Raw genomic sequence first — 23,003 nt, forward strand, 5'->3', positions numbered from 1 at the left:
AAGCTGCAGTCTATGCAACAATGCTAGTGGGACAACAGCCAGTGCGTTTCCAGCTAGATAGTGGGGCCTCTTGCAATGTGATCCCACAAAGTGAATTGGAACCCAACACACCTATCAAACAGATCAGACGCACATTAATTATGTACAATGACAGCACAATGCAGCCTATAGGAAAATGCAACATTATAATAACTAACCCCAAAAATGAGAAGAAGTACCAGCTGACTTTTGTGGTTGTGGAAGGAGACAAGCATAAACCCTTGTTGGGGTACGCTGCTATAAAGGCCATGGATCTGATCAAGGTTCAGCACCAGAATTTTATAGCTCCAGTTGAAGAAGCAAGAAGGGCTCACCCATGGACAATGGAGAGAATTTTAAACTCATATGGGGATGTTTTCAGGGGTGAAGGTTGTCTGGAAGGTGAGCTGCGACTTGAGATAGACACAGCAGTGGAACCAGCATGCCTGTCACGAAGAAAACTGCCTGCTGCCCTTTACCATCCAGTACGAGAGCAACTTGAAAAATTGCAAAGCAGAGGCATCATAGCAGCAGTAGAAACGAATACTTCCTGGGTAAGCACCATGCTACGCATTTGCATTGACCCAAAGCCACTGAACCAAGCACTGAAGAGATGTCACTACCCACTACCAACAATAGACGACGTGTTGCCTGAACTTTCAAAAGCTCGAATCTTTACAGTCTGTGATGTAAAGAATGGATTTTGGCACGTTAGATTGGATGAGGAATCCAGTATGCTTACTACTTTTGCAACACCCTTTGGTCGATTCAGATGGCTTCGAATGCCAATGGGAATCAGTCCAGCTCCCGAACTGTTTCAGAGGAGACTGTCCCAGGCACTGGAAGGACTTCCTGGGGTGAAAATAATAGCAGATGATATACTCATAGTAGGTGAAGGGTCTAATGACTCAGAAGCTGAGCAGGACCATGATAAGAAATTAAAAGCCTTTCTACAGCGATGCAAAGAAAAAAACATTAAACTGAATGCTGAAAAGATGTGACTGAAACAGAAAGAGGTGGCATATATTGGACATGTCTTAACAGCAGAGGGACTGAAAGCAGACCCCCGCAAGATTGAGGCAATCCGAGACATGCCAGCCCCAGTAGATGTAAAAGCAGTGCAACGCATCATTGGAATGATCCATTTTCTACCCAAGTTTTGCCCTCATTTGGCTACAGTTGCAGAACCAATGTGACAACTTACTAGGCCGGATGTAGAATGGGAATGGGGAACTCCCCAACAGCAAGCATTTGATTTGGTGAAACAAATGATTACCAATGCTCCAGTATTGCAATATTATCAGCCAGGACAACCACTAACACTACAGTGTGATGCATCTGAGAAAGGCCTCGGGGCAGTCCTCTTACAGGACCATCCAATTGCTTATGCAAGCAGAGCACTATCACAGACTGAGCAGGGTTATGCCCAGATAGAGAAAGAGCTCTTAGCAGTGGTTTTTGGAGTGGAGCGGTTCCATCAATATACCTACGGACAAGCAGTCAGAGTGATATCAGACCACAAACCACTTGAGACAATAATAACAAAACCTCTTCTGAGTGCTCCAAAAAGATTACAGCGCATGCTCATGCGCCTACAGCGCTATGATGTTGAGATCAAATACTGCCCAGGTGTTAGCAGATACCCTTAGCAGAGCCTATATACCCAACAGCAGTGACTTTGGAGGAGACCCAGACATTGAATCCATCAACATGTTGCACTATCTCCCAATTTCAACAACTAAGTGCAATGAAATTAAAGATGCCACTGAAAAAGATATCCAGCTACAGGCAGTCAAAGAAGCAATTATGAAAGGATGGCCTGAGGACAAGAGTCAGGTACTATCAGGAGCAGAACCATATTTCCTAATCAAAGATGAGCTCAGTGTACAGGATGGGATGGTCTTTCGAGGACAGAGAGCAGTTGTTCCAGCTTCCTTGCGCAAGGAAGTCCTGTTCCCAGCAGTGGAAAGACAGATACTAAAGTCCAAATCATTAATAAAAATGTTGAAGAGCACTGGGCCCAGGACTGAGCCCTGCGGCACCCCACTCGTTGCCTCTCCCCAGTTTGAGAAGGTTCCATTGATAAATACTCTTTGAGTCCGATTCTGTAGCCAACTGTGAATCCACCTAATAGTTGTTCCATCTAGCCCACTTTTAGCTAGTTTGTTAATCAGAATGTCATGTGGTACTTTGTCAAAAGCTTTGCTGAAGTCAAGATATATGACGTCCACAGCATTCCCACAGTCCACAAGGGAGGTTATCCTATCAAAAAATGAGATCAAATTAGTCTGGCAGGATTTGTTCTTGACAAATCCATGTTGGCTTCTAGTATTCACTGCATTGATTTCAAGGTGTTTACAGATTGACTTCTTTATAATCTGCTCCAGAATTTTCCCAGGGATGGATGTCAGACTGACTGGTCTGTAATTCCCAGGTTTCTCCTTTTTGTCCCTTTTGAAGATAGGGACAATGTTAGCCCTCCTCCAGTCGTCCGACACCTCACCCGTCTTCCATGATTTCGCAAAGATAATAGACAAAGGTTCTGAGAGTTCTTCCGCTATCTCCTTCATTACTCTAGGATGCAGTTCACTGGGCCCTTGAGATTTGAACTCATTTAACGAAATTAGGTGTTCCTTGACCATTTGTTTATCTATCTCAAACTGCAATCCTGCTTCCTCAACTTCTGCTTCACTTTTTCCAGGAGGGTCATGGACCCGCTTTTGGGAGAAGACTGAGCCAAAGTAGGAATTGAGCACTTCAGCCTTTTCTTTGTCATCTATTATCAATTTGCCATCCTCATTAAGCAGTTGAACCACCATTTCTTTCCTCTGTCTTTTAATCCTCACGTATCTGAAGAAAGCCTTTTTATTGCTTTTAGCATCCCTCGCTAATCTCAGCTCATTCTCAGCTTTAGCCTTCCTGACGCCATTTCGGCACTTCTGCGCCACTTGTCTGTACTCTTCTTTTGTAGCCTGGCCTTCCTTCCACTTCCTATATGTATCCTTTTTTGTTTTCAGTTCATCAATAAGCTTTTTCTGGAGCCACATTGGTTTCTTCTGTTGTCTTCTATCTTTCTCCTTGTTGGAATTGTTGTAACTGTGCCTTTAAAATTTCCTTTTTTAAATTCTCTCACCCATCTTGGACTCCTTTTCTCATTAGGCTCCCTTGCCTTGGGACCTTACTTATCATAGATCTGAGTTTATTAAAATCAGCTTTCCTAAACTCCAGAGTACTCGTATGGCTACACACAGCTTTTGCTTCCTTTATAATCAAGAATTCAAGTATGACGTGGTCACTTTCCCCCAGAGTTCCCGTAACTGCCACTTTATCCACTAAGTCATCCCCATTGGTCAATATCAAGTCAAGGATTGCCGATCCTCTAGTTCCTTCCTCCACTTTCTGTAGGAGAAAGTTATCACCCACACTTGTCAGGAATTTCTTGGAAGGGCCACTTTTGGCAGTATTGGTCTCCCAACAGATATCGGGGTAATTGAAGTCCCCCTTCAGACTTCCTTGAAACACTGGCAATTTGTTTCTCAAAAGTTTCATCCTTGTCTTCTCCTTGATTGGTTGGTTGGTTGGTAGTAGACTCCGATTATCATGGTTTTTTTATTCGTTGCCCCATTTATTTTAATCCTGGTGCTTTCGATGGGATTCCTAGTCTCATCCGCCTGTATTTCTGTGCAGTAATAGGTATTTTTAATATATAGTGCAACTCTGCCTCCCGCTCTATTTCTTCTGTTCTTTTTGAACAAGTAATATCCTTCAATTGCTACATCCCAGTCGTGGGAGTCATCCCACCAAGTTTCAGTTATACCTATCAAGTCATATTTGCATTCTTGTAAAAAGAGTTCAAGTTAGTTCTGTTTGTTTCCCATACTCTGAGCATTAGTATATAGACATCGAAGACCTTGCGCTTTATATTCTGGCTTTGTTCCTACATTGTTGTGGACACTATTTTTGGGCACTCTTGGAGCGGTTCTCTGTACTGTGGTGAATGGGAATCATCCATTGTTGCCTTGAAGTTTACGTCTCCCACCCTCATAAGTTTCAGTTTAAAGCCCTCCTGATCAAGTTCCTCATGGTGTGGCCAAACACATTCTTTCCAGCCCTTGTGAAGTGCAGCCCATCCCTTGCCAGCAGTTGGTTGAAATGAATCCTAATGTTTATAGCCATACCTATTGTGGCTATAAGAGGCCATACCTATTATTCAGAGATACATAAAAGTTTCAGAAGACTAGATACAATTCTAATGAAAGAAAATTTGCTATGAAGTACAAAAAAAAAATGGAGATAGGGCAGATAAAGGGAACAGACCATGCTCCATCCAAGTGTGGCAGAGGTAGAATTAGATCAGAAAATTAAAAGTGGTTACATATGGAGACTGAATCCCATGTTATTAAATAAGGAAATGGTAAGGGGGGGGGAATAAAAAAGTATAGAAAGATATTTTGAAGAAAACAAAAAAGGACAAGCAATGCAAAATATACACTGGGAAGCAGGGAAAGCTACAATTAGAGGAGAATGTATAAAACAAATGATTACTACAAAGAGGAAAGATAGGAAAAAGAAAGAAAAATTAGACCAAGAAATCAATAGTCTAATGGAACAGTATAAAAATACAGGAAAGATTGCAATCAGAAAGGAAATGGGAAAAAGGGAGAGAGAAATAGTAGAAATATACAGAACAATGACAGACATTCTATATGAGAAACAAAGGCATTATGAATTTACTGGAAAAAGCTCAAAACTTTTGTCAGTTAAAAAAAGGAAAAATAGGAACAAAATATTAGCATTGAATAGGAAGAATGGATCAAAAACATATGATCAAAAAGAGGTGGGAGAAATACTACAAAAAGTATTTTAAAGATCTGTATGAAGGAAAAGAGATAGAAACAAAAACGATTCAGGAATACCAAGGGAAAGCAAAAATACCCCCATTAAAGGAAGAACAAAAACAGTACTTAGAAGCAAGGATTGAAGAAAATGAGATAAAAGAGGCAATTAAAGACCTGAAAAATAACAAATCACCAGGTCTGGATGGATTTACATCTGAATATTATCAGATATTTGCCAATATATTGGTACCGCAACTGAAAGCGTTATTTGATGAAATACAAGAGAAGTGTTCTCTGCCAGAAACATGGAAACAAACCATAATAATGCTGATACCTAAACCCAGTAAAGATAAAAACAAACCAGAGTCATACAGACCAATATCCCTACTAATGTAGACTATTCGATTGACTTACATTTAAATTTTACTGTTCTAATTCTGTGTTTTAAACTTATATCAATTTCTGCTGCGTCGTTTTATCCTGGTTATGCTTTTTATACTGTATTTTGTAATTGTGTTTTTAGTAGGGGTGTGATCCGCTCCGATTAGGAGCGTAGAAGCAGTAGCGGATTGGCCTGCTCCACCTTACCCAGAGGCGGAGTAGGAGCGGACCGCGGACCCCTAGAAGCAAGGCGAAGAGAAGCGACCATTTTTCGGAGCTCCTAGTTCAGGCGGAGTGCTCCGGTCGCCATCTTGAAAACATTTCGCCATAGGATTGCATTGCGGCAAATAATCGCGGATAACTACGTTCTTTTTGAAGCTATCGTTCTGAAAATTCTTGTGCTCAGAGAGTCGTGGATGAGGGTCATTTTGAGACCACTCTCACCTCTCTGCGTCGTGCGGGTGGCGTGCTATATTTTTTTGAAAATCGGGTCAACCGCGCAGCTCAAACGGCGTTTTCGGCTTTTCGCCCATAGGATTGCATTGAGGGAAAGACTCGGGCATAACTGGGTTGGTTTTTAAGCTATCGTTCTGAAAATTCTTGTGCACAGAGAGTCGTGGATGGGGGTCATTTTGAGACTACTCTCAACTTTCTGCGTCGTGCGGGTCGCGCGCTAGAAGTTTTTAAAAAATCGGCGGGAAAAATACGTTTTTCAAAGGGCTGAGGGGCAGAGTCAGCTCCCGGTCATGATCACATGATCCCAAAGTTAGAGGAGGTCATAGGCAAAATGGGTAACTTGGGATTCTGGGAAACTTCTCTTTCTTCATCTGAACGGGCTTTTCCCAGTGTTTTTTAAAACAGTAGCCCCACCAAATGCACGAACACAACCTGAAATCATATACTAAGCCAAGAATAAGAGATAGAAACACAGCACTGCTACCCACCCTAACTTTGAGGAACAACTGAAAAGATGTGGTGCAAGGGGATGAGCTCCCCTAGGGCATCTCATCGTGGACGTGCCCCCACTCTCTCCTGCACTGGAAGGCCATTAGAGCCTTCCAAAGAGAGTAAAACGGTGGAGCAATGCCTATTATGAGTCTAAGTGAGCGTTTACATCTTAGTGGTGGAGCGATGCCTGTTATGAGTTGAAGTGAGCGTTTACTTCTTAATCTCAGAGCTGTTGGTGGCTGTCTTGAGTTGAACTGGCAGCTGCTTCCCCCTCCCCCGGGCACGTCCCCCTATTGCTGGTAAAAGACAGATATAGCCTTTTTTAAAAAAATCTTCTTGCTGTTTATTGAGCAACACTGCTGCTTTTAATTCCACCCCTCCTTTGTTTATTTATTGATTTATTCCATTTTATATGCATTACTGGCTTATCCTTGGCTCACTTCCTTATGCCCCCAGAAATGCCAGCTGCATGCCTGCCTGCCTGCCTTCCCTCCCTCCTCCCCTGCCCACCTCGCAGGGATGTTGTGTGTGTGTGGCTTTGACTCAGGGGAGAAGTCCTTCCTGCGCTCACTTGGAGTTTTGGAAGTTCCAAATTTTGCAGGTTTAAGCCCCGCCAAAAATCAGGGGATGATGGGACTGCCTTGAGTCTCGGCGTGCGTATGTATCCCTGGATAAGCTTTCATGGTGGCAAGTTTGAGGTTTCTAACGTGCAAATTGACCGAGCTATGGAAAGGAGTGTGAATGGGGTGCCCGATTTTCAAAAATTCCCCAAAAATCAGGGGATGATGGGATTGCTTTGAAACTTGGCATGCGTGTGTATACCCCCATGAGGTGTCATGGTGCCAAATGTGAGGTTTCTAACTTGAACAGAAAAAAAGTTGTATAATTTTTTAGCTTTCAATGCAAGCCTATGGGGGGGGAAACGGAGCTCCGTATCCGTATCCGAAGCTCCGAGCGGAGCGGAGCGGAGCGGAAGTGGGCGGAGCGGGGGCAGGGCGGAGCGGCCCGATCCGGAAAATGGCAGATCTGCAAGTGAAGCGGAGCGGGGGTCCGTGCACACCCCTAGTTTTTAGACTGTTGGTTGTTTAATTATGGTTTCAATTTTTGTGAACCGCCCAGAGTGCTTCAGCTATTGGGTGGTATAAAAATGTAATAAATAAATAAATAAATAAATAACAAATTTTACAATAATAAGAAAAACGCCTGAAAGAGGTCATTAATGAATCCATAGGCTCAGATCAGTATGGTTTGTTTTTTTAAAAAAATTAGATTCATTGCAGACCTGATTCAGAAATATTTGATTTAATCAACATCTGTAAAAACAAACAAACTCCAACATTATTATGAAACTCAACCTATACAAGGCCTTTGATACGGTAAGCCCAACATTTGTAACAGACATCCCAGCAATATATAACTTAAGTAAGAAATCCAAACATATAATAGATGCAATATACATACAAACAGCAGCAAAAATGCAATATATTGGAATAGAAACGGAGGAAATAAGACTTAACTCCCCTTTTATTCACAATGGTAATAGCGTTTCTCGCAGATAGAATAAGGACAAATAAGGATATCAAAGGAATACAGGTAGGGAGGAGGGAGTTTAAATTAAACCTTTATGCAGATTGTATTATATTCTCACTGCAGGATTCAGAAAAGGGAATAAAAGAATTGACAGAAGAATTAGTGCAATTCAAACAGGTGGCAGGGCTAAAAGGAAACATGAAGAAATCAGATTTGATGTGTCTAAATATAGGACCCCAAGAACAAGGGCTGTGTAGGCACCCCCCGATCTGCCTCAGAGGCCGTTCCAAAGCCCTCGAAGCAGCCTCGATCCATCTCAGGGCTGCCTCGGGGGTTCAGGACCCACCTCAGCACCGAAGCGAAATTATGGCCCTCTGAGGCAACTTGGGAGTTTTCTAGGTGCCAGCTCTGCAGAAAACTGTCCCCACTTACCTGGTGCCTTTGCCGTCCGCCACCACAGATGGCGGAGGTACCAGGTAAGCCCCCTCCCCCCTTCCCCACTTACCTACTCCGCCATCCACTGCCTCCACGATCTTTGTGTCTGGCGACTTCCATTCCTGCCGACACATAAGACCGGAAGTAGGCCGTGCAGCCTACTTCCTGTCTTATGTGTCGGTGGCAGTGTAAGCCGCTGAATACAAAGACGGTGGCAGAGGAGGAGGAGGTAAGCCCTTCTTCGCCCATTTCCCACTTACTTGTGACACCTCTGCCATCTTTGCATTCGACAGCTGACACTGCTGCCAACGCATAAGATGGGAAGTAGGCTACACGGTCTACTTCCCCTCTTATGCATCTGCATCAGTGTAAACTGCAGGACGCAAGGGGCTGGGGTGTCTGACGGTGGTGAACAGTGGAGGCAGGTAAGAAGACAGGTGGGGGCTGGGGGGCACCTCCAAAGCGCTGATGTGGCCCAAAGCTTTGGAGCCAATTGGCTTCGGCTTCAGGCCTGTGAGGCTGGCAAAAATTAATAAGACTTTGGCCTTAGCTAGACCAGGCTATATCCCAGGGCGAACCTCAGGATCATCACTGTGCATCCACATGATGCACAGGGGATTCCAGGATCTGGGAGGGGTCATCCCTCCCTTGCCCTGGGATACAGCCCTACCCTTTGGGTCCTCTTATTCCAAAGTCTCGGCCTGAGCCCAAGACTGTGGAGTGTGTGGCCTGTTTCCGTGGGCTTACCCGGCTCCACGCGATTACTCGCGTGGAGCTGGAAGCCGCACAAGGGGCACAGGAGCACTGTGTCCATCAGGTGTAGGGTGGGGAAAATGGGAAAAGTGGATACAATTTTAAAAAAACTTTACCTTTGTGCACAAGCTTTCATGCGCTCTGTCTCCTTTAAGAAAATAAAAAATGGCGGACACAACGCCTCTCTTCTTGTGGTCGTTACGCCTTACGTGTAAATGAGGGTGAGATCTTGCATTAATCGCAACGCGAGGTCTCCCTTCCTCTGCCCCAGAAGAAAAGGTAGGTCTAGGTAAGGCCTGAGTCACCCTCCTGCTGGAGAGGATGGGAGGATAATGGAACTCAAATTCATATGTGGTGGGAATGTGGGAAGGAAAAGAAGTTCTGGGACACGTTCTTTAGAGAAATAGAAAAAAGTACTGATCAAAAAGTATATAAAATGCCAGAGTTGGCAATTCCAAAGAGGAATAAAACAAAAAGATAATTTTAAGAAGGATTGGCAAAAATATATAGAATATATGAAGAAGGAAAATAGAACAACTCTGGCAGAAGCCTATAGGACTCTCTGGGACTCCTGGAAAGAAGTAGTGCTATGATATAGTATAATATAAAATAAAATGGAAGTGATAAGGAAAAATGATATATCATCCCAGAAAGAGAAATGGGGCAATCTATGGGGGACGGACGGAATTTTTGCCACATTTTCTTCACCTCCCCTCAAAGTGATGCTGGGTATATGGGGCATTGTGGAGGAGGATGCAAGATCAAGGCCAGGCTGGCTACACAGTTGATGCAGTGCAACTCCCCCCCGACCCAAAAACCCCTTAGGGAAAAAAGGAGAAGCTGTTCTACAACCCTCGGCAATAGTAATGCCTACCTGTGAGAAATTGTTGGAGAATTTCTCCTCACCCTTGGGAAATTCGGTGAAATTTCAGTACCCGAATATAGGGTGGAGAATTTTGAGAGGCCGCTTGTGCATAGCTCTAGGTTATGACCACCTCTTCTGAGGACAAAAGTTCCCCAGATCTGTATTAATCTGGCACTAACTGGGTTAAAAAAATACTCACAAAAGTCTGAAGAGACTATTTCAAATTGAAGATGACAAATTTGATCTGGAAGGGTTGGATGGTAGGAATGAGGGTTTGGGGGAGACCTACAAAGAGATCCTAGACCCCTGACCCATGAGCCAGAAGATCCTGAAATTGTGCTTTTTGCTAATTAATACAATGGCATTTTAATATCTCTAACCAAGAGGTCTGGCTTTGAAAGAAGTGAAAAAATGTAGCTGTCTTTGCAAACGGTTTCTTGAAGAGCAAGGTCATGGCTGACTTTTTTGGAGAAATTGTGTTAAGGAGCAAAATAATAGAAGTGCCTGCTCAGATGCCAAGTAAAAGAAAAGAAAATCTGTTATTACTGAGGAACATGCTTTGTTGGCCCCGGAACAGGCAGGCTTTCGCACCAGCAGACCCACCCTTGAAAATTGTTTTATGCTGAAGCATGTTGTGGATAAGTACTTGGCTGGTATTGTAAAATATGTTTATGTGGCGTACATTGGGTTCTTGATCTTAAAGCTGCCTTTGACTCTATCCCATGGGAACGCCTCTGGACCAAACTACAGTCTCTGGGTATTGACCAGAAACTTTTAATATGTATAAAGGCTCTTTATTCTAATACATCTGTGAAAATCAGATTAGATAGAGGACACCTAACAGACTCGATTCCAGTCACAAAAGGTGTGAGGCAGGGATGCTTGCTTGCACCCCTCCTCTTTAAGGTCTATGTAAATGACGTCATTGAGTTTTTAAGAGGCGATAAGTATTTCCCAGTTAAAATCGGTAGTCAGAAGTTTTCTATCCTTCTATACGCAGATGATGCTGTGTTGATCTCCTACACCCAAATTGGCCTTCGCAGATTGCTGAATCAATTTAGTAGTTATTGCAAGAACGAACTTCTCTCCATCAATTATGAAAAGACAAAACCTATGATATTTGGTAAATCCAAAAAAATCCGCAATTGGCAACTTGATGGGAATAAACTAGAGCAAGTCTCCTCTTATAAATATACCTTTGTGTGGTGTTCCATTGGATGAGCAACTGGTCCTTTCAGGTTCAAGCAAGTACGTTGCTTGCGGAAAGAACTTTGAATGGGCTTTTAAGATTTTACCGGACAAAAGGGGGAAATTTGATTCAGCCCACAATGGAACTTTATAAGCTTGGGGTTTTGCCCATGTTGTTATATGGAGCCCCCTTGTGGGCGCTTACAAATTTAGATCAACTTGAAAAAGCGCAAAACAAATTTTTGCACAGACTCTTGGCAGCGCCCAGCTCTACAAAGTTGGCACTCCTGCGTGCAGAAGCAGGAGTTATGCCAATTAGAGCGGAAGCTCTTAGATTAGCCCTGCTCTTTTGGTTAAAATCCATCTTCCAACAATTGTCAGAGATTCTTTTGATGACATTGGCCGAGGAGGGCTCAGACTCATGGCTGCATAGAATGCAAGGGGTTGTAATGAATCTGGGATTTTCAGTACCCTTTCTCCTATCCCAGGGCCATGATAAAGCTAAAACCCTGCTATTGCAAAGGTTAAAGGATATAGAGATGCAGTCTCAGTCAGAAGAGCTTAAGTCCTGCAAAACTAACCCTTTCTATAATTCTTTCACACCATTTTATTTATCTCTACCAAGTTATCTGGTGGATATACTCAACATTAAATTGAGGATAATCTTTACAGAGGCAAGATTAAATGTTCTCCCTTTAGCAGTTCAGCTAGGACAATATAAGAGATTACCAATTACAGATAGAGTATGTGGATGTAATGCAGTCTCTATCGAAGACTTAATTCATGTTTTGCTTGAATGTCCTATGTATAACGATCTTAGAAATATTTACATTTCTCCCTTGCTAAAATCGCTGAAGGGCTCCTCATCACATGTTAAAGTCTGTCATTTGTTATCAGATGCAAAAAAAAAAATCTTTTAGAGTGTCGAAATTTTTAGCTAAGTCTATGCAGATACGTTCTTCACAATGCATGAAGGGTTTGGGTAGTGACCCCTTTTATGATGCTCAATTATTTTTATTGTAAACTGTTCTCTTTTATAACTTGTGGGAAATGGCTAACTACTTGTAACACAATAAACTGACTCTGACTCTGACTCTTATTACATCTTAAGCTTTGGACCTGCAGAGATAAAGGCGTGTCCTTACTAAGGAAGAGCTTAGATGATGATGATGATGATGATGATGATGATGATGATAATTTTTACCCGCCTCTCCCTCTGGATCGAGGCAGGGAGCAAGACAAATACAAAACTCTATAAAATTGATTTAAAACATATAAAACTAAGGCATTATTTAAAAGGCAGCACATTATTGAAAGGCAGCTTAAAATTCAACTGGGTAGGCTTGCCGGAAGAGATAAGTCTTTATGGCTTTCTCAGCAGATCTCTCCCGGCAGGCCATTCCACAGTCTGGGAGCGGCAGAAGAGAAGGTCCTCTTGGTAATACCTGTCAGCCTGATTTTTGCTGACTAGAGTATTATTATTATTATTATTATTATTATTATTATTATTATTACTATATTTGTTTGTATCCTGCCTTTTGCCCAATGCTGGGCCTCAAGGCGGCCTAACAAAGTTTAAAACATACATTGGGGTGAGTGGGAAACAAAACCATAAACGTTTAAAATACACAACAAAATCATAAGACCTTAACATAGATGGAGGGCCAGATTATTCTCCAAAGGCCTGCTGAAACAAAAAGTTTTAGCCTGCTTCTGAAAGCCCATCAAGGAGGGAGCCAACCTACCTTCCCTGGGAAGAGAGTTCCAGAGCACTGGAGCAGCCACTGAGAAGGCCCTCTCCCATGTTCCCACCAAGCTCCTGTGAAGATGGTGGGACTGAAAGTAGGGCTTCTCCAGAAGATCTCAAAGCACGGGCAGGCCCATAAGGGAAGCAGTGCAAGTTTACAACGATCTTTGTCAGCAAACACTCCAATGGAGACACAGCGTCAAGCAAATAACTGAAACGCTAACAAGAAATACAGTGAGATATTCTTGGGGTTACCCTGTTTTTCTAAAGTTTTCTTATGCTGGGGGCCAACACAGAGTAACCTCTTTGGAGCAGGGCAAGGAGTTGCTGAAGAGTTTGGGGTTACTTAAAGATGCAAGTCTTGGAGCTGGAGTTGGGAATGGAGCCAAAGCCGGGGCGTCTGGGACGGGGTAAAATGGGGAATGGTTTATGAGATAATAATATGTTAAGTAGTTAAGTATAGAGATCTTGCCGCCAGGGTGGGGCCCCGCCTCCCCCCCTCCCCTAAGTTAGATAGTGGCTGGAGTAATAGACTCACGGGGATATGGGGGGGGAAGGTAGTGGGGGGGAGGCAGGTTGGGGGGATTAATAGGGTGGGAGGGAGGGAGTTAAAGGGGGGTTCAGGATTTAATTTGTTTATTGTTGTGTATGTTTATGAGTTGCAGAGCACACGGGATCGGAAGGAAAATCAAAAGGGTGAATATGAATAAGAACATTAAAGTATCAACGCTCAATGTTAAAGGTCTGGGGGCAGTCGTGAAAAGGAGGAGAATAGAACAAATGTTAAATAAAGAAAGATCTGATATAATTATGATACAAGAAACACACCAAAAATTGGATGGCGTAAATGAAATTTGCACAAAGTGGTCAGTGTACTATGAAAAGTCATTAGGGACGTCAAAAAAAATGGAGTAGCAATTTTGATTTCAAAAAAAAGTGGATTCATATTGGAAACTGTAAAAAAGGATGATAATGGTAGATATCTTATGATAAAGGGGCAAATAGAAAGTGAACAATATACATTAGTAAATGTTTATGCCCCTAATGAGAGACATAGGGAGTTCTTTATGGAGTTGTTTGATGAAATAGAGGAGTTTAGGGAAGGATATCTTATTTTGGCTGGGGATTTTAATATGGTAATGGACAATAGAGTGGATAGATCAAATCCCACAAATGTGGAAAAAAGAAATAATATTACTATATTGAATAAACTAGTAAAAGAAAAAGATTATGTAGATTGTTGGCGTTTATTGAATGGATTGAATTCGGGATTTTCTTACTACTCCTCAGTTCATCAGACATACTCTAGAATAGATTATATAATGGTTTCAAAAGAGTTTGCAAGTAAGGTATGTAAAATGGAAATGGGGGTAATAAAAGTAACAGATCATGCATTGTTAAGTTTAGAGTTTACAGTTAAAAAGAATTATAAGGAAGCGTTTAGGTGGAAACTAAACACAAAACTCTTGAAGTATAATAAGGTGGTAGAAAAAATGCAAAGAGAATTGACAGAGTCTTGGGAAATTAATGAGAAAGGAGGAACATCAAGGGCAGTAGTTTGGGATACCATGAAGGCAGTATCAAGAGGGATATGTATTAGAGAAATGTGTAATTTAAGGAGGCAACAAGTAGCAGAGCAGGAACAATTGGAGAAAGAGATTAAGAAAATGGAGAAAGATTATTGGCAATTTAAGAATAAATATAAATTAATAGAAATACAAGCAAAGAAAAAACAATTAGAAAATTTAAATTTAGAGGAGGTTCAAAAAAATTTAATATATATGAAAAGGGAGTATTTTGAAAACAGTAATAGGAATTCTAGATTGCTTGCCAGACTCACACAAAAAGAAAAAGCCAGGAATGGGATAGGGATTTTGAAGGATAAACAAGGGAAGTATTGTCATACAATGAAGGATAAAGAAAAGATTTTTCAGGAGTTTTATCAAGAATTGTATAAGGGAAAGGATATTCAAAAACAAAAGCTGGAAGCTTATATAGAAAAGTATATATAAAAGAGAATAAAAATAGAGCATAAAGAGTTAATGGAAAAGGTAATAACTCAAGGTGAAGTAGAAGAAGTAATTGAGAATTTGAAACCGGGTAAATCACCGGGGGTAGATGGTTTAGGCTCAGAATATTATAAAGTTTTTAAAAGAATCTTAGTACCAAAATTATTGAATTTGTATAATTCCATATTGGAAGGGGAAAGAACACCAGAATCATGGGAACATTCATTAATAATTTTAATACCAAAACCAGATAAAGATTTGACTGTCCCTGATTCATATAGACCTATTTCATTAATAAACCAAGATGCTAAGATTTTTTCAACTATTTTAGCAAGGCGGTTGAATAAATTTATAGAGGAATATATAGGGGAGGACCAATGTGGATTTGTGGCAGGTAGACAGATGCCTAATTTAGTGGGAAGAGTATTAAATGTAATACAGGTGATAAATAAATCTAAGGTTAAAGCGGGAATTCTGGCATTAGATATTTTTAAGGCTTTTGATTGTTTGAGCTGGCAAGCTTTAAAGATGGTTTTAAATAAAATGGGGTTTGGAAATAAATTTAGAGCTATAATAGATCAGTTATACTCTCAAAATACAGCCGTAGTGGTAGTGAATGATGGTGTGACAGATAAGATACGACTAGCCAGAGGGACAAGGCAAGGATGTCCGCTCTCACCAGTCCTATTTGTAATGGTAATGGAATTATTGGCGAATGCAATACGAGAAGATGAGGAGATTGAAGGAATAGGTAGTATGAAAGAAATTAGATTGAATATGTTTGCAGATGACACGTTGCTGACGATAAAAAATCCAATAGAGAAGATGGGGAGAATTAAACAGCAATTGAGAGAATTTGAGGATATTACAGGGTTAAGAATAAATTGGTCTAAATCAGAAATGATGTTGTTTAATTATACTAAAAAGGAAGAGAAGGATTGGGGAAAAAAGGGAAGAGAAATGAGAGTTAAAAATCAGATTAGATATCTGGGAATAAAAATTACGCAGAAGTTAGAGAGTTTAGAGAAAGAGAATTTAAATGTGTTAAAAAAAGAGATTTTAGCAAAATTGGAGAAATATAAAAGGTTAAATTTATCTTGGTTTGGAAGAATAGCATTAATAAAAATGAAGATTTTAGCGAAGATTAATTTTGTGTTCAGGATGCTACCAATAAAAATCTCAGAATTAGAGCTAAAAAGTTGGCAAAGGATTATAAATAATTATTGTAATGGTGATAAGAAAGCGAGGGTAAATAAAAGTAAATGGTACTTAAGCCAAAAAAAGGGAGGATTGGGTCTCCCGAATATTAAATTATATTATGTAGCTAATAGATTAAGATATATAGTGGAGGCAATTACAGAATTAGGGGAATTAGATTGGATGGAAGATAAAACTATAAGTAATATAGAGACTAATTTGGAAAATGTATTTTTTATGGAAGGAAAAAAAAATGGGTGGAAAGTATAAATAACCCGCTTTTGAGGTCTCACTGGGAAATTTGGAGTAAATATAAAGGGGAGCTGCTTCCAAGCAGCTCTCCTTTGTCACCGGTAATAATGTTGAAGAATTTTCCAGAGGAATTAAAGAGTAGATTAAGCAAAGTTTTAATAGAAAAAAATAAAATGAAATTAAGGGAATGGTTAAGAGGAATGAACACAAGAGAGGATATGGAAGAGGTTCTTAAGGATAAAAAATTAACTTGGTTAAATTATAGGCAATTAGATCAGTGGACTAAAAAGTGGGTAAGAGCTAATGGAGATTGTAAAGCTAATCTCCCCTTTCCTTTTGTGTCATGTCTTTTAGATTGTAAGCCTGTGGGCAGGGACTGTCAAGAAATACTTTTGTAAGCCGCCGTGAGAGCCTTTTTTGGCTGAGTGGCGGCATAAAAATCCTTAAATAAATAAAAAATAAATAAATTGTAGAGAATTAACAAAGTTTGAGGAACTAATAGTTAAGAAAGAAAATGAAAGGGAGAAAAGAACAGTGTTAAAAGGGTTGATGAGTGAAATATACAAAATATTGGTGGAGAAAGGGATGGAGGATAATTCGGGTAAAATGGTTTGGGAGACAGATTTGAAGGTACAAATAGGACAACAGGGTTAGGAGGGATTATGGAAACAAAGAGCGTTGAGAAATATGTCAGTAAGAATAAAAGAGAATTATTTTGAAATTGTATGGAGGTGGTACCTAACTCCGGTTAGATTGAATAAGATAAACAATCAGCAATCAGAAAATTGTTGGAGAGGTTGTGGGGTTAAAGGAACGTATTTGCATATGTGGTGGGAATGTAACTATGTTCAAAAATTGTGGAAGATGGTGTTTTTGGAGACTGAAGAAATTGTGGAAATGAAGATAGAACGAACACCAAAAGTTGCATTGCTGTCACTATTTGAAGATGATTTTAAATGTAAAAAGGAAATTAAGGAACTGATAACAAATTTGTTGACTGCAGCGAGATTGATTGTAGCTAGGAACTGGAAGATTCAAGGGGAATATTCTATTGAAGAATGGTATAAAGAAGTATGGGATATAGCTATTAATGATAAATTGACAAGTAATATTAAATGGAGAAGAGGTATAGCTAAATCAAATGATTTTGAAGGAATTTGGAAACAGTTCCTAATATTTGTGTTTTCTAAAGGAAGTGGTAAACCGCCAGTGGAAGAAAGCATGAGATTTTGGAAGCAGGAATAGATCCCGAGGTGGGGGGCACTTATATGTTAAGAATGGTTATATTGCATGATAGGATAGGTAATAGATAATATTTACTCAATATATATGTATTCAACATTTATTCAAATGTATGTAGTATGTTGTGTTGTTGTTTTTGTATGATGTTTATTTTGTGTTTAAAATAAAAATCTATTTAAAAAAAAAAAAACACTCTGGCTGCAGCTCTTTGAACCAGCTGGAGTTTCCGAACACTCTTCAAAGGCAGCCCCATGTAGAGCGCGTTACAGTAATCCAGTCGGGATGTAACTAAGGCTTGTGTCTCCGTGGCCAGGTGTGACATCTCTAGGAACGGGCGCAGCAGGCGCACTAGCTTTAACTGTGCAAATGCACTCCCGGCCACCGCCGAAACCTGGGCATCCAGGCTCAGGGCTGAATCCAGAAGTACACCCAAGCTGTGCACCTGTGTCTTCAGGGGGAGTGCAACCCCATCCACCGCAAGCTGAATCCCTCTTCCCTGATCTGCCTTTCGACTGACCAGGAGCACCTCTGTTTTGTCTGGATTCAGCTTCACACTCCCCCTGTCCAGTTCCCGGCGAAGATCATCCACCAAGGCGACCAAAGCTGTTTCTGTCCCATCACCAGGCCTGAAGCCAGATTGAAATGGATCAAGTTAATCCATCTCATCCAGGAATCTCTGGAGTTGGGAGGCCACCACACACTCCAATACCTTGCCCAAAAATTGGATGTTCGAGACTGGCCGGTAGTTAGCCAATACAGTGGAGGCCAAGGAGGGCTTTTTCAGTGTGGGTCTTACCACTGCCTCCTTCAAGCAGGCTGGGACCCTACCTTGGCGAAGTGAGGCATTGACCACTCCGCTTACCCACTCAGCCAGTCCCCCTCTGGCTGCTTTTATAAGCCAGGAAGGGCAAGGATCTAGTATACACGTGGTGGCTCTCACCAATCCAAGCACCCTGTCCACATCATCGGACTGTGCAAATTGAAAGGTATCCAATAATACTGGACAAGCAGGTGCCAAAGTTACATCCACTGGGTCTGTAGCAACAATAGGATCCAAGTTAGAGCGGAAATTAGAGTAAATTTTTCCCAGAGGACACCTGAGTGTGTGGGGCAGATGGTACGGGAGAAGGCGATCCCGCAGGTAGCCTAGAACCAAACCATGTAGGTCTTTAAAGGTAATAATAGCCAACACTTTATACTTTGCCCGGAAACTAATTGGCAGCCGGTTTTTAAAGTTAGTGAAGATGGTATTCTGAAAATGTTCTCCTTATGTCAAAAAAGTGTGTAGATGACATGAACTATTTTGGAACTGGAAACAGTTCATGGTTAAGCTGCTTCTCTAAGAGGTTGAGGAAGGTCATGCATCTGTGACTTAAATCAAAGCATCCTGTTTTGGAAATGTATAGGAAGAGAACTGTCTTCCATTTTTGTATATATCCAAACACTTTTGGGATGTTTTGGGATTTAATCTTGTCTGTGTGTGTGTGTGTGTGTGTGTGTGTGTGTAGGTCAGTTTCAGACAAAAGATGAAATTTTAGTTAAAAATTATTAGAGACAGGAATGAAAGATTTGAATTATTATTATTATTATTATTATTATTATTATTATTATTATTATTAATCTCCTCTCTCACTTGTTGCAGTTTTTCTAGATGGGCGTGATGGGTTTTGCCAGGTCATGCTGTCTTTTACTGATTCACGGATTTTCTGACTATTGAACATGTTTAATTATGACTGCTTTCTGGATGTTGGTGTGGATGTATTTTGGTACACCCAGTTTCTGAAGGTGTTCTGCATGGTTTTTTGATGTGATGCAGGTGGCTGATCTGACTCAGAATAATTGGGGCATTATCATGTTGCCATAGTTCTTTAACTTCCATAGCCAGTGGTCTACATTTTTCTCTCTTTTCTTCTTTCTTTTCTACAACACTTTGTTATTATGTATTGCTATGTCGATGAGGTAAATGCTTTTTTTCTTTTTGTCTATAACTGTAATGTCTGGTCAGTTGCAAAGTATTGTCTTGTCCATATGAATTCTTCTGTCCCAGTATATTTTATGATACACATTTTCCAGGATTGTTTCAGGTGAGTATGTATCGTATGATGTAAGTTGTTTGATGAGGTTGAATTTGATGGTCAGTGGTTGGTGAATAATTTTTGAACCTATATTGTGTCTGTCTGTAAAGTCCATTCCTGCCAGAATTTTACACCCTCCTGATACATGGTCTATTGTTTCTTGAAATTGGTGGCATTTTCTACATGAGCCTGTTGTTACACTGTTATCTTTTATGATGTATGTTTGGTAGTTCATGGTTGCTATAACTTGATCCCATATGTCTATAAGGAATCCTTTTGTTTCTGGAAATAGCTCGCCCTTTCTAGGAAATAGCTGATTTTGCTTCATCGGGTTTGCTGGGAAGAGTACTGGGGGGGGGGAATGCTAACCTACCTGTCATAAAACAATGTAGGATGGTTTAATATGAAACTCACCTGTTAATGATGGATAATCAAGAATGTTAAAAGGTAAATAAATATATAAGGAATAGCAATTATATTAAAGAGGAGATACAGGTCAACAACCAATTTCAGAATGAATTCTGGGTGACTGACGTATAAATAATGCTCAAGTTGACCTGGACAGTATCCATAGAGAACATGCTGCATTAAAGCCACAGCGCTTGTACCAAAAAAAAAAAGGTATTTCAGAAATAAAGAGATGTGAGATTAGATTATTCCAGGTTAAAATATATATTTAAATTGTTCACTTATTAGTAAATTAGGGGAAATATTGTCTAAGGTATAAACACCCAAAAGCGTGATATTCAAATGTCTAGAAAAAGTTATGGTTAAGAAATTTTAGTTATGCTTAAATTATTTATTTACTCATATATTTATTTATTACATTTCTATACCACCCACCAGCAGAAACTCTCAACTATTTATAAGTTTAATGAAATCTTAGGCTAAGTTAAGTTTAATTGGCAAATGTTGAGTAAAACATCAAAGATTGATCTTATAGAGCCTGAAAGGTCTATGTATAAGTTTTTGTCATATATTAATTTCGTAGGGAAGTTTAACAGCAATGAGGTCTTAAGACTGTGAGTCCTAATTTCTAGGGTAGTAGGTACTACTATTTAGGAGGTCATTTGTACGCTAAAAATATAAATAGGTGCTGAATTAGAATGTGGGAGCTACTTACCAGAAGCTCACTGGGCCTGCATACTGACAGGTGACTAGCCCATCAGGGAGCAATCCTAGGTCCCACAGACAGTGACTGGGGGTAGGGAGACATAGATTTTTTTTCAGTTTCCTGGTCAGTAAACTCCCCGCTCCCCGCTCTCTCCCCTCCCACTCGTAGCTGGCTGAGAGAGAACCATGCTGGCTACACCTCCACACTCGGAAACCTGAGCATGAAGCTGCAGAAAGGGACAGTCCTGAGGGCGTGGAGTGGAGGAGACTTGAGGAAACCTCAAACTCGGCACCAGGACAGCTTATCCATGTGTCCACATGGACACCCACACTCAAGGCAGTCCCATCATCCCCTGATTTTTGGGGAATTTATGAAAATCGGGCACCCCATTCACACCCCTTTCGATAGCTCCGTCAATTTGCATGTTAGAAACCTCAAACTCGGCACCAGGCCAGCTTATCCTTGTGTCCACATGGACGCCAAGTTTCAAGGCAATCCCATCATCCCCTGATTTTGGGGGAATTTTTGAAAATCGGGCACCCCATTCACACCCCTTTCCATAGCTCCGTCAATTTGCATGTTAGAAACCTCAAACTCGGCACCAGGACAGCTTATCCATGTGTCCACATGGACGCCCACACTCAAGGCAATCTCATCATCCCCTGATTTTTGGCACCCCAAATCAAGTCCCATTCTACAACTACGTCAATTTGCACGTCAGAAACCTATCCTTTGGTCCCATGACAGCTTACCCATGTGTCCACATGGATGCCAAATTTCAAGGCAATCCCATAATCCCCTGATGTTAGGGGAAGTTTTGAAAATCGGGCACTCCAGTATGTCAGGGATTTAAAGTTGCAATGCAGACAGCTCAATAGGGCCAGTTCAAAGGAAATCCCAACATGCCATGAGATAACCCTAAATCTTCTTCCACACTTGAAAAATGGATTATTGAACTTGATAAAGTCTAAGTGAGTGCAGGAAGGACTTCTCCCCTGAGTCAAAGCAAGACACATACACCATCCCTACGATGGTGAGGGAGAAGGGAGGGAAGGCGAGAAAGGAGGGAAGGCAGGCAGGCAGGCAGGAAGGCAGGAAGCACTAACGCATAGCAAACCAACCCGTAAGCGGGCGCAAGGAGCAAGTGAGGCAAAGATGGCTGGTTGTTTCCTTCTGAGCCAGCAGTTACGCATTGAGGGGCACAGAGGAGGACGACTGGGAGCAAGCGTGCCGGAGGGTGCTGGGCACGAACTGCAAAGCCCATCTCCCAGGCACCAGGCGGGCAGAGAGGCAGGCAGAGCAGGCGAGGAGTCAGTCCTGGCAGATGCCCCACCACAGCAGCACCCCGGGGAAGGCGGGCAGACAGGCAGGCAGGCAGGCATGGGTTGGCGGGCCCAGAAAAGCTGGTACCTTGCACAAGTAAGCCATAGATCTGCGGGGGAGTCAGTCCCAGCAGATCCAGCTACCTCACAAGGACAGCTCCCAGGCAGGCGGGCAGGCGCATCCACTGTAGTGGCTGTGCTCAACTCGGCGCACTACAAGACGAGTTGAAGTGAGAGCTCACTTCTTAGGAAACTTAAACTGTCCCTATGCACTAAGTGGCTGTGCTACGGGAGATCGGTGGATTGGGGAAGTAAATGAACTGAACTGACGGCTTGCTTCTCAAAGAGGGGGTTACAGCGGAAGAAGGGTGGGACAACACTGGGCAGAGAAGCTGGACCAGCTTCTGCTATTAATCCTCACCCACATCCTGGAGGAACACAGCATCCAACACGAAGTGGCTGTGGTGAAGTCAATGGCTGTCATGAGTCGAAGTGAGAGCTCACTTCTCAGATACCTTTAATTGCTCCATATGAGACTGGGGAGAGAAGCTCGACCAGCTGCTGCAACTAATCCTCCTCACCCACATCCTGGAGGAACAAAGCATCCACCGAGAAGTGGCTGTGGTGAAGTCAATGGCTGTCATGAGTCGAAGTGAGAGCTCACTTCTCAGATACCTTTAATTGCTCCATATGAGACTGGGGAGAGAAGCTCGACCAGCTGCTGCAACTAATCCTCCTCACCCACATCCTGGAGGAACAAAGCATCCACCGAGAAGTGGCTGTGGTGAAGTCAATGGCTGTCATGAGTTGAAGTGAGAGCTCACTTCTCAGGAAACATCAGGGAAAGGACAACATGAGGAACAGCTAGGACTTGGACTTGGACTTGAAGTGAGAGGTTGCTTCTCAAAGAGGGGGTTACAGCAGAAGACGGGTGGGACGAGACTGGGAGGGAGAGAAGCTCGACCAGCTGCTGCTACTAATCCTCACCCACATCCTGGCAAACCAGAGCCTCCACAGGAGTGGCTGTGGTGAAGTCAATGGCTGTCATGTGTCGAAGTGAGAGCTCACTTCTCAGGAAACTTAAACTGT

This window comes from Elgaria multicarinata, chromosome 10 (genome assembly GCF_023053635.1).
Source record: "Elgaria multicarinata webbii isolate HBS135686 ecotype San Diego chromosome 10, rElgMul1.1.pri, whole genome shotgun sequence".
NCBI lineage: Eukaryota > Metazoa > Chordata > Lepidosauria > Squamata > Anguidae > Elgaria > Elgaria multicarinata.